Genomic DNA, 8,705 nt, shown 5'->3' on the forward strand with positions numbered 1-8,705 from the left:
TTTATGTCCATCAACCTCCTGGTTTTGAAGACTCTATGTCTCCTAATCATGTTTTTAAACTAAAGAAATCGTTGTATGGATTGAAACAAGCTCCCAGAGCTTGGTATGAACGCTTAAGTTCTTTCCTTCTAGATAATGGTTTCACTAGAGGAAAAGTGGACACTACTCTCTTTTGTAAAACCTTTAAAAGGGATATTTTAATTTGTCAAATATATGTAGATGATATTATTTTTGGAACATCTAATGCTACACTTGGAAAGGAGTTTGCTGAGTCTATGCAGGCTGAGTTTGAAATGAGCATGATGGGAGAACTCAAGTATTTCCTTGGAATACAAATAAATCAAACATCAGAAGGAACGTATGTTCACCAAACCAAGTATGTGAAGGAACTTCTGAAGAAGTTTAATCTTCCAGACTGCAAAGAAGCCAAAACTCCTATGCATCCAACATGCATCCTAGGTAAGGATGAGGTAAGTAAGAAGGTAGATCAGAAGTTATACAGAGGTATGATTGGATCTCTTCTATATTTGACTGCTTCTAGACCTGACATTCTGTTCAGTGTTTGTTTGTGTGCTAGATTCCAATCAGATCCTAGAGAATCTCATTTAACTGCTGTTAAGAGAATTCTAAGGTATCTGAAAGGTACCACTAATGTTGGCTTAGTTTACAGAAAATCTAAAGAATACAACTTAGTAGGATTCTGCGATGCTGACTATGCTGGAGACAGAATTGAAAGAAAGAGTACTTCAGGAAGTTGCCAATTTCTTGGAAGTCATTTGATCTCCTGGTATAGCAAGAAGCAAGCAACTATTACTCTATCAACAACAGAAGCAGAATATGTCGCTGCTGCTGGTTGCAGTACACAGATGCTCTGGATGAAGAGTCAGTTAGAAGATTATCAGATATATGAGAGTAACATTCCTATATTCTGTGATAATACTTCTGCTATATGTTTATCTAAGAATCCTATTCTTCATTCAAAGGCTAAACATATTGAGATTAAACATCATTTCATAAGGGACTATGTTCAGAAGGGTGTTCTATCTTTAAACTTTGTGGATACAGACCATCAATGGGCTGATATCTTTACAAAGCCCCTGGCTGAAGATAGGTTTAAGTTCATTCTGAAGAACATCAGTATGGATTTATGCCCAGAATGAGAAGATGAGAAGTTCTTATGTATGAGTATCTTCTGAAATGAAAGTGGATTATTTTTTTTTAATCAGAAGTTCTGATTGAAATCTTTTAGAAATTATGATTCGGTTATTACTAACGTTTCATTGTCTAAGTTGATTCAGAACCTCTTTTAAAGCAAAACAGCTGTAACGTTTTATCTCGGGATGGTAAACCTGTCGTTACTGTTCATGGATAAGCGCGCGTGCAGTTGAAGGGACGCCAACCATAGGTAACTGTGCTAGTCACCTCATTTGTCTTTATTATCTCTCCTCATGTCACGTAACATTAAATGCTATCCATCATTTGTTTCATTTTATTTTCTTTTAAATACTCTTCAAACGTTTCTCCTTCCCTCGTATATTTTCTCTTTTACACTCTGTCTTTGTTTTCCTTCTCTATCTTTTTGCATTCATATCAAACCCTAGCTGTTCATTATCTGCAAATCCATCATGAACTCTTCATCAAGCCCAGGAAACCATGAAAATGATCAAAACAAAAAGAGAAAAGCTGTTGAAACATCTTCTTCCAAACCCAAAAAGATAAAGATCACCTATGACCCTCTCAAGGTGAATCCATTCGAAGCAAAGTTATCTGGAAACTATTCTAGACGAGTGTTTCAACCCCCTGGTGAAAGCCCTCCATCATCTCCATCTTCTTCCTCATCTTTTTACCTTCAAGACTCAACTTCCTCCTCATCTAACCTTTCCTCTCCCTCAACCCACTCCAAAGAAATCTCTTCATTTTCACCTGCTGAGAATGTTGTCTCTGATAAAGATTGTGGAAGATCTGCATCAGAATCAAGTCTCCTTGACCCCTCGCCTGGAAGCCCAAGAAGCAGTCAATGATGCGTTTCACTCCTTCATGGCAAGAAAAACTGCAACTAATGACAGGGTTCAAGACATGCTGGCACAGATTTTGTCTTAGCTAGGGTCTTAGTCTTTGGTCTTAGTAGTTTTCTTTCCTTGTTGCATCTGTTTTCCTGCATTCCTCTCTTGTAATCTTTCTTGTTGAAAATTAATGAAAAGTTATTTGTGTTTCTTTCCTTTTGTCTCTTGCTTTGCATCTGAATCTCTTATGCTTTTTGATGTTATGACAAAAAGGGGGAGAAGATAAATGATAAATGATTTGATTAATCTATCAGTTGCTGGGTAAAGCTCCCACACATTTACTAACAAGAACTGCAAGTTCTATATGGTTTAAGTGTTTTGCAGGTATAAAGAAGTGAAGAGAATCTTCAAAGCAAACACAAGAAGCAAAACCATAAGAAGTGTTATTCTGTAAAAAGAATAAGCTCATGGAAACTGAAGCAAGCTAAGTGCTGTCAAGCTAAGTGCTGTCAAGCTTCAGAAATCAGAAGCAAGAAAGAAGAATGAATCAGAAGCACTGATAATAGAATTTGATCCATATTTGTCTATTTGCTCTGACAAAATTCTATTTGCTCTGATACATTATTTTAGCCTATATGGCTCTGATACATATCATGTGTTCTAATATACATTTTATGTTCTGACTCGTTCATGCTGACTTTTGTCGTTTAGTTTTTGTTCTGTAACATTTCAGGATGTAGAGATGCTCTGATGATGCTCTGGTACATTCAACAATGTTCTGATACAAATCTAGCATGAAGTGATGTTGGTAGAAATTCAAAGCTCTGAAGCTATCCGAGGGAAGCAGAAATCAGAAGCTGTGAATGTTCTAAAGATCCAGAAAACTCAAGTTCTGAAGCTGTCCTAAATGGAAGCAGAAATCAGAAGCTGTGAATGTTCTGAAGATCAAAGAAATTCAAGTTCTGAAGCTGTCCTAAATGGAAGCAGAAATCAGAAGCTGTGAATGTTCTGAAGATCAAAGAAATTCAAGTTCTGAAGCTGTCCTAGATGGAAGCAGGAATCAGAAGCTGTGAGTGTTCTAGGGATCTAAAGAAATTCTAGTTCTGAAGCTGTCCAATGGAAGCAGAAGTCAGAAGCTATGAATTCTCTGAAGACAGAAGCTTATGTGATCGTCTCTACCGAAATAATCAGGGAAGTCTTTTATTAAAGTTCTTCGAGTATTTATTTCAGGGGGAGATTATTTATCTCAGGGGGAGATTGTTAATCTCAGGGGGAGACATATTCATATGCTTATGCTATAGCTGTGTAATTTGTCTTTTGCCGTCTGCTCTTTCTGATCGCAAATTCATATCATTTATGTATGTTTTTGTCATCATCAAAAAGGGGGAGATTGTTAGAACAAGATTTGTTCTGATCAATTATCTTAGTTTTGATGATAACAATAATATGAATTTTGCTTAAGATAATATGGTACTCTAATCCAATGCAATTTCCTTTTCAGGAAATATATAAAGAGTATGCACAATTCAGCGCTCAGAAGCTGTGTCTCAAGGGTTCAGCATGCAACATCAGAACATGGTCTGGCAAGACATCAGAAGATGGTCGAAGCAGAATCAGAACATGGGTCTATGGAAGCATCAGAAGAACATGAGATCAGAAGCACTGAAGTTCTGATGGTATCACGCTCAGAAGCACTTCAAGGTCAGAAGATCAGAAGATGCTTTGCACCAAGCTGTTTGACTCTGATGATATTCAAACGTTGTATTCACAAACATCAGATCAGAAGGAAGTACAAGTGGCAAGCTACGCTGACTGACAAAAGGATTGTTAAAAGCTATTATAGGCAACGTCAGTAGACACAGCGTGAACAAGGCTCGAGGTAGTTGACAAAAGCGTATAACATTAAATGCGATGCTGTACGGAACACGCAAAGCATTAAATGCACTCAACGGTCATCTTCTCCAACGCCTATAAATATGAAGTTCTGATGAGAAGCAAGGTTAACGATTCTGAACAAATCAACTCATATTAACTTGCTGAAACTCTGTTCTACTCAAAGCTCAGAATCTTCATCTTCATCAAAGCTCACTACATTGCTGTTGTAATATATTAGTGAGATTAAGCTTAAACGTTAAGAGAAATATCACAGTTTGTGATTATAGCTTTTAAGAAGCAATTGTAATACTCTTAGAATTGATTACATTAAGTTGTAAGGAACTAGAGTGATCGTGTGGATCAGAATACTCTAGGAAGTCTTAGAGGTTATCTAAGCAGGTTGTAACTAGAGTGATCGTGTGGATCAGAATACTCTAGAAAGTCTTAGAGGGTATCTAAGCAGTTGTTCCTGGAGTGATCAGTGTGTGATCAGAAGACTCTGGAAGACTTAGTTGCTGACTAAGTGGAGAACCATTGTAATCCGTGCGATTAGTGGATTAAATCCTCAGTTGAGGTAAATCATCTCTGCGGGGGTGGACTGGAGTAGTTTAGTTAACAACGAACCAGGATAAAAATAACTGTGCAATTTATTTTTATCTGTCAAGTTTTTAAAGCTACACTTATTCAAACCCCCCCTTTCTAAGTGTTTTTCTATCCTTCACATCATACCCGGATTTCTGCTATTCAATAAAAGACGTCGAACCTTTGATCCTGGGACATTTGACTTATACAGAAGTTCTACATCAGTTATCTATCAGAATCAACGTCGAACCTCTGAATCTGGAGGGTTCGACCATCTTTGACTTATGCACAAGCTATTTATCCAGAGAGCAACGTCGAACCTCTGAATCTGGAGGATTCGACCATATCTTATTGACCATGAGAAGTTGTTATCCAAGAGGCCTTGATCCTTGATCCTGATTCCTGCTACATTTGCATCATCATTAACATTTTGCATTCATGCATATGCATCCATGGTTACCAAGACTCCTACTTTCTTCCTCTCCATCAGATCAGTCAAGACGATTCCTCCACACCGATATCTGACAAAAGCTCACAGAAGAAGAATCATGGGGAATTACAAACAAGATCAAGCTACTATCAGAGAATCCCATGCCACCTCACAATGGAGCTTCCACCAAAGGAGCCTAAAAGACTTTATGTTTGTCAAAGAACATTTCATTTGCATCAAAATAAGGCCAAACTTGCCATTGTATAGATTTCTCAAGTATCTTCAACTGTATTACTTTTGTTGTTATCAAGTACTTCTCATTGTAAGAAACTCATTCTGTTTGAATAAATAAAAATAATGCAATATACATGTTTTTCTCAAATCATTTCATCTTTGTCATTATGTTCATTGATATTCAACTCATTTGTCTTAAGCAACCAAAAAAGGAGAATGATGAAAATCAAAAACACATGAACTACTAACTGTATGCTTTTGGAACAAAGATCCTGCTGACGATGTACAGGCATTGTTTCAATTCCTAAACACTGGAGTTATAAGGGAGTGAAACCTTCGTCAACCCCTTTGAGCCTAAGGAGTAGTAGTTTCTTTTCAAAAAATACAAAACCCTCAATCTTAACCAGGGGCAGGGTAGTCTTCAGTTAGTGCGACCGAGCGCTCAACTTTCAGGTATTCCACCAGAGGATCAATCATATCTCAGATCTCACAACAAAAAAGGAAGAGCACAATCCACAATGGGTGTCTCCCATTCACTAAGAAAAAGGCAGTCACAACCTTTTCGTCAAGTCAATCACCAAAGTCATACAACTTGTTCCCGAACGAGACAAAAAAAAGAATGAAAAGAAAGTTATGAATCATGATAAAAAAAGAAACAATAGCCCGCTAAGTCAAAAGAAAAGTCAAAAAGAGAAAAAGAGCTTTTAAGCAAATGACTTAGGCAAAAAATTAGGGCATACCCTGCTGGACAACGGAAACCAAAACCAAGAGAAACTTTTTGTCCAGGCAAAAGTTAGGGAATGCAAAAGACAAAGCAAAAGAAAGGAATCATCCAAGGGACAAGTTGTTGTGACCATCAACAAAAGCACCAAAGGGTGACTGCCACCTCCATCAAAGCTAGATCCTCATTCATCACAACCTTCCTGAAAGACGAATACTCGTGTCAAACTAACTGAACGTAGGACTGGAGGACATCACGAAGAAGGGGTGGGTTAAGTAGAATTTGAGCCTTTATCCTTTGTTTCTCAAACCGTGAACCCGGCCACGTTACAACCCTCGAAAGTCCTAATTGAAGTAGGGTTCGTTCCGAAAGCATACAAACTGTAAAATCATGTCAAACTGACTCCTAATGTTGCTGTGTCATTTGTGTTAGTATCAGTATAACATTTTGACAAATAAAACTCTTCTTTGAGATTAACATGTGCATTGCATTATCATTATCCTTTCCAAAACAGAATAGTCTCTAATCAGAAAGCAAGTACTTGATACCAAGGAAAGTTCAACATGGATATCCCATCGAGTAATCTTACAAAAGCAAAGGTTGGTCATCCGCTGAGCAAATATCTGAAGTATCCACTTGGTGGAATAATTCCTTTCAATCTGGGGCATCCATTCCATGATCAACACTGGGGCAGACCATTGCAATCTCCATCATTCAAGCACTATCAAAAGTTCTATCTCAAAAGATCACGCAAGCTGGGGCAAGATAGAAACAAGTCGTTTCTTCATCTTCAAGCAAGTGTCAAATATGTGTCGAGGAGTCAAGCCAAACACCTCACCCTCAGGAGTCCTGTACTTCAAGCTATGACCTTTCCATAAAGGCATTCTCCATCCACTCCTTATATCCTGGAAGCAATCATTCCATTCATCATCATACATGCATCATGCATATCATTTCATTCTCATTGGCATATCTCCCTCAATAATCCAATCATCAACAAAGCTGGGGCATCCACCCTATCTTGAATCAAGCAGAGTTCAGAACTCCATCTAACCTACACCATACAAAGCAGAAACCCTGAACATCCAATCAGTACACTGCATATAGCAATCATTGCATAGCATCACCAGAAGTGCACAAATAAATCAAACATTTGCATGTGAAGCATAAGCCAAGTTACTCATCAGATGAGGTCCCTACAAGCAATCAATTGATATTCCACTGGATCACTCAGAGTTACCATTGTGGTGTCATCCCCCAAAGTCAATCATGTTCATCTTTCTTCAACCCAGAGTTGATACTTTTGTGTTCAACCCAGAGTTGACTTTCCATTCATCTTTTAACTCCGAGTTAATTATCTTTTCCCTCTCGACCCAGAGTTGATGGTTATCTCTTCTTTTATTCAACCCAGAGTTGATCTTTTTCTTGTTCCTTTCTCAACCCAGAGTTGAAGGATATCTTTTCTTTTATTCAACCCAGAGTTGATCTTATTTCTCCTTCCCACTCAACCCAGAGTTGACGGTTACTCCTAATTGTCTATCTTCCCTCTTTCAACCCAGAGTTCGATTTTTTTAGAGGATATGAGTGCTAAGTGTCCAAGCTATCCGGCTCGTATTCAAACACTTAAGGAAAGGTTGGAAATTCTTCCAGCTCACCTGTTTAATCCTTTTATTGGAAAAGATATTGAAACTTGGTTGATTAATTTTGAAAAGAGTTGGGGTTTACCAAAGGTTTGCTTTTGAATTTTTATTGCGAAAATGACTTGACATTAGATCAAGTGTTTATTTATAAAAATGGTGAATGATTGGTGAATTGTTTATTGAGAAAAGCCACTTGATATTGATCAAGTGGTCTTTATTTTAAATTGATTTTGGTTTGAAAAAGAAACTTGAGGTTGATCAAGTATTTTGGCTTTTTGAATTGAAAATGGTTTGATTTGAGTTTGAAAAGAGACTTGATGTAGATCAAGTGTTTGATTTGTATTTATTTGTAATTGGTTTTATAGAGTGAAAATACTTGGTGTTGACCAAGTATTGAATTATTATAGATGATTGATTTTAAAAATAATTGATTTATTTGAAAATTAACGAAGGTGGGTGAAGCGCTTTTAAAAATCAGTTGATGCTGATCAAGCATTTTTATTTATGAAAGATTGATTTTAATCGCTGCTTATTATATTGAGTTAACAATCATGCACCAACATAATAAAATAAACCAAAAAATAAAGCAATAAAAATAATAATGGCAAGAAAAATTAAAGGGGAGAGAGACATACTATTAATACAAGATGTGAGCAATTAAAAAAAATAAAAGAAAATACGAAAAATAAAACAAATAAAGGATAAATGACATAAAAAAAAAATTAAAACAGAGGAATGTACTATACAAAAAAAAAAGAGAACGAATAAAAATAAAGGGAAGGGAGTAATGAATATTAATTAATTAATTAATTAGTTATTTGAACTAAAAATAAAACAAAAATATTTGAGTTTTTTAGTATGTGATCAAATGAAATTTAATAGCTGCATGAGAAAAAAATAAAATCGAAATCGAAAATAAAATAGCTAAACAAAAATAAATAAAACAAGAAAAGAAATAAAATAAGAAGCTGTGGGAGGTTAAGCCAAACAGGGTGTAAAAAAGCAAAACAGAAGAAAAATAAAGATCGAAAGGTGTCTGGGCTCAACTTGGAGCCAAACAAATACCAAAAAATGAGATGGATACATGTCAGGCTACGCTTGAATATGGAAATTTCTTATGAACATCAACAATAGTGCATGTTCTTTTGACCATAATTTGCTCAATGTTTTTATGAAATTAAACAAATGAATAATAAAAAATCATCAATTCGATCTCACGA

Source organism: Vicia villosa, unplaced genomic scaffold (assembly GCF_029867415.1).
Source record: "Vicia villosa cultivar HV-30 ecotype Madison, WI unplaced genomic scaffold, Vvil1.0 ctg.001282F_1_1, whole genome shotgun sequence".
Classification (NCBI taxonomy): domain Eukaryota; kingdom Viridiplantae; phylum Streptophyta; class Magnoliopsida; order Fabales; family Fabaceae; genus Vicia; species Vicia villosa.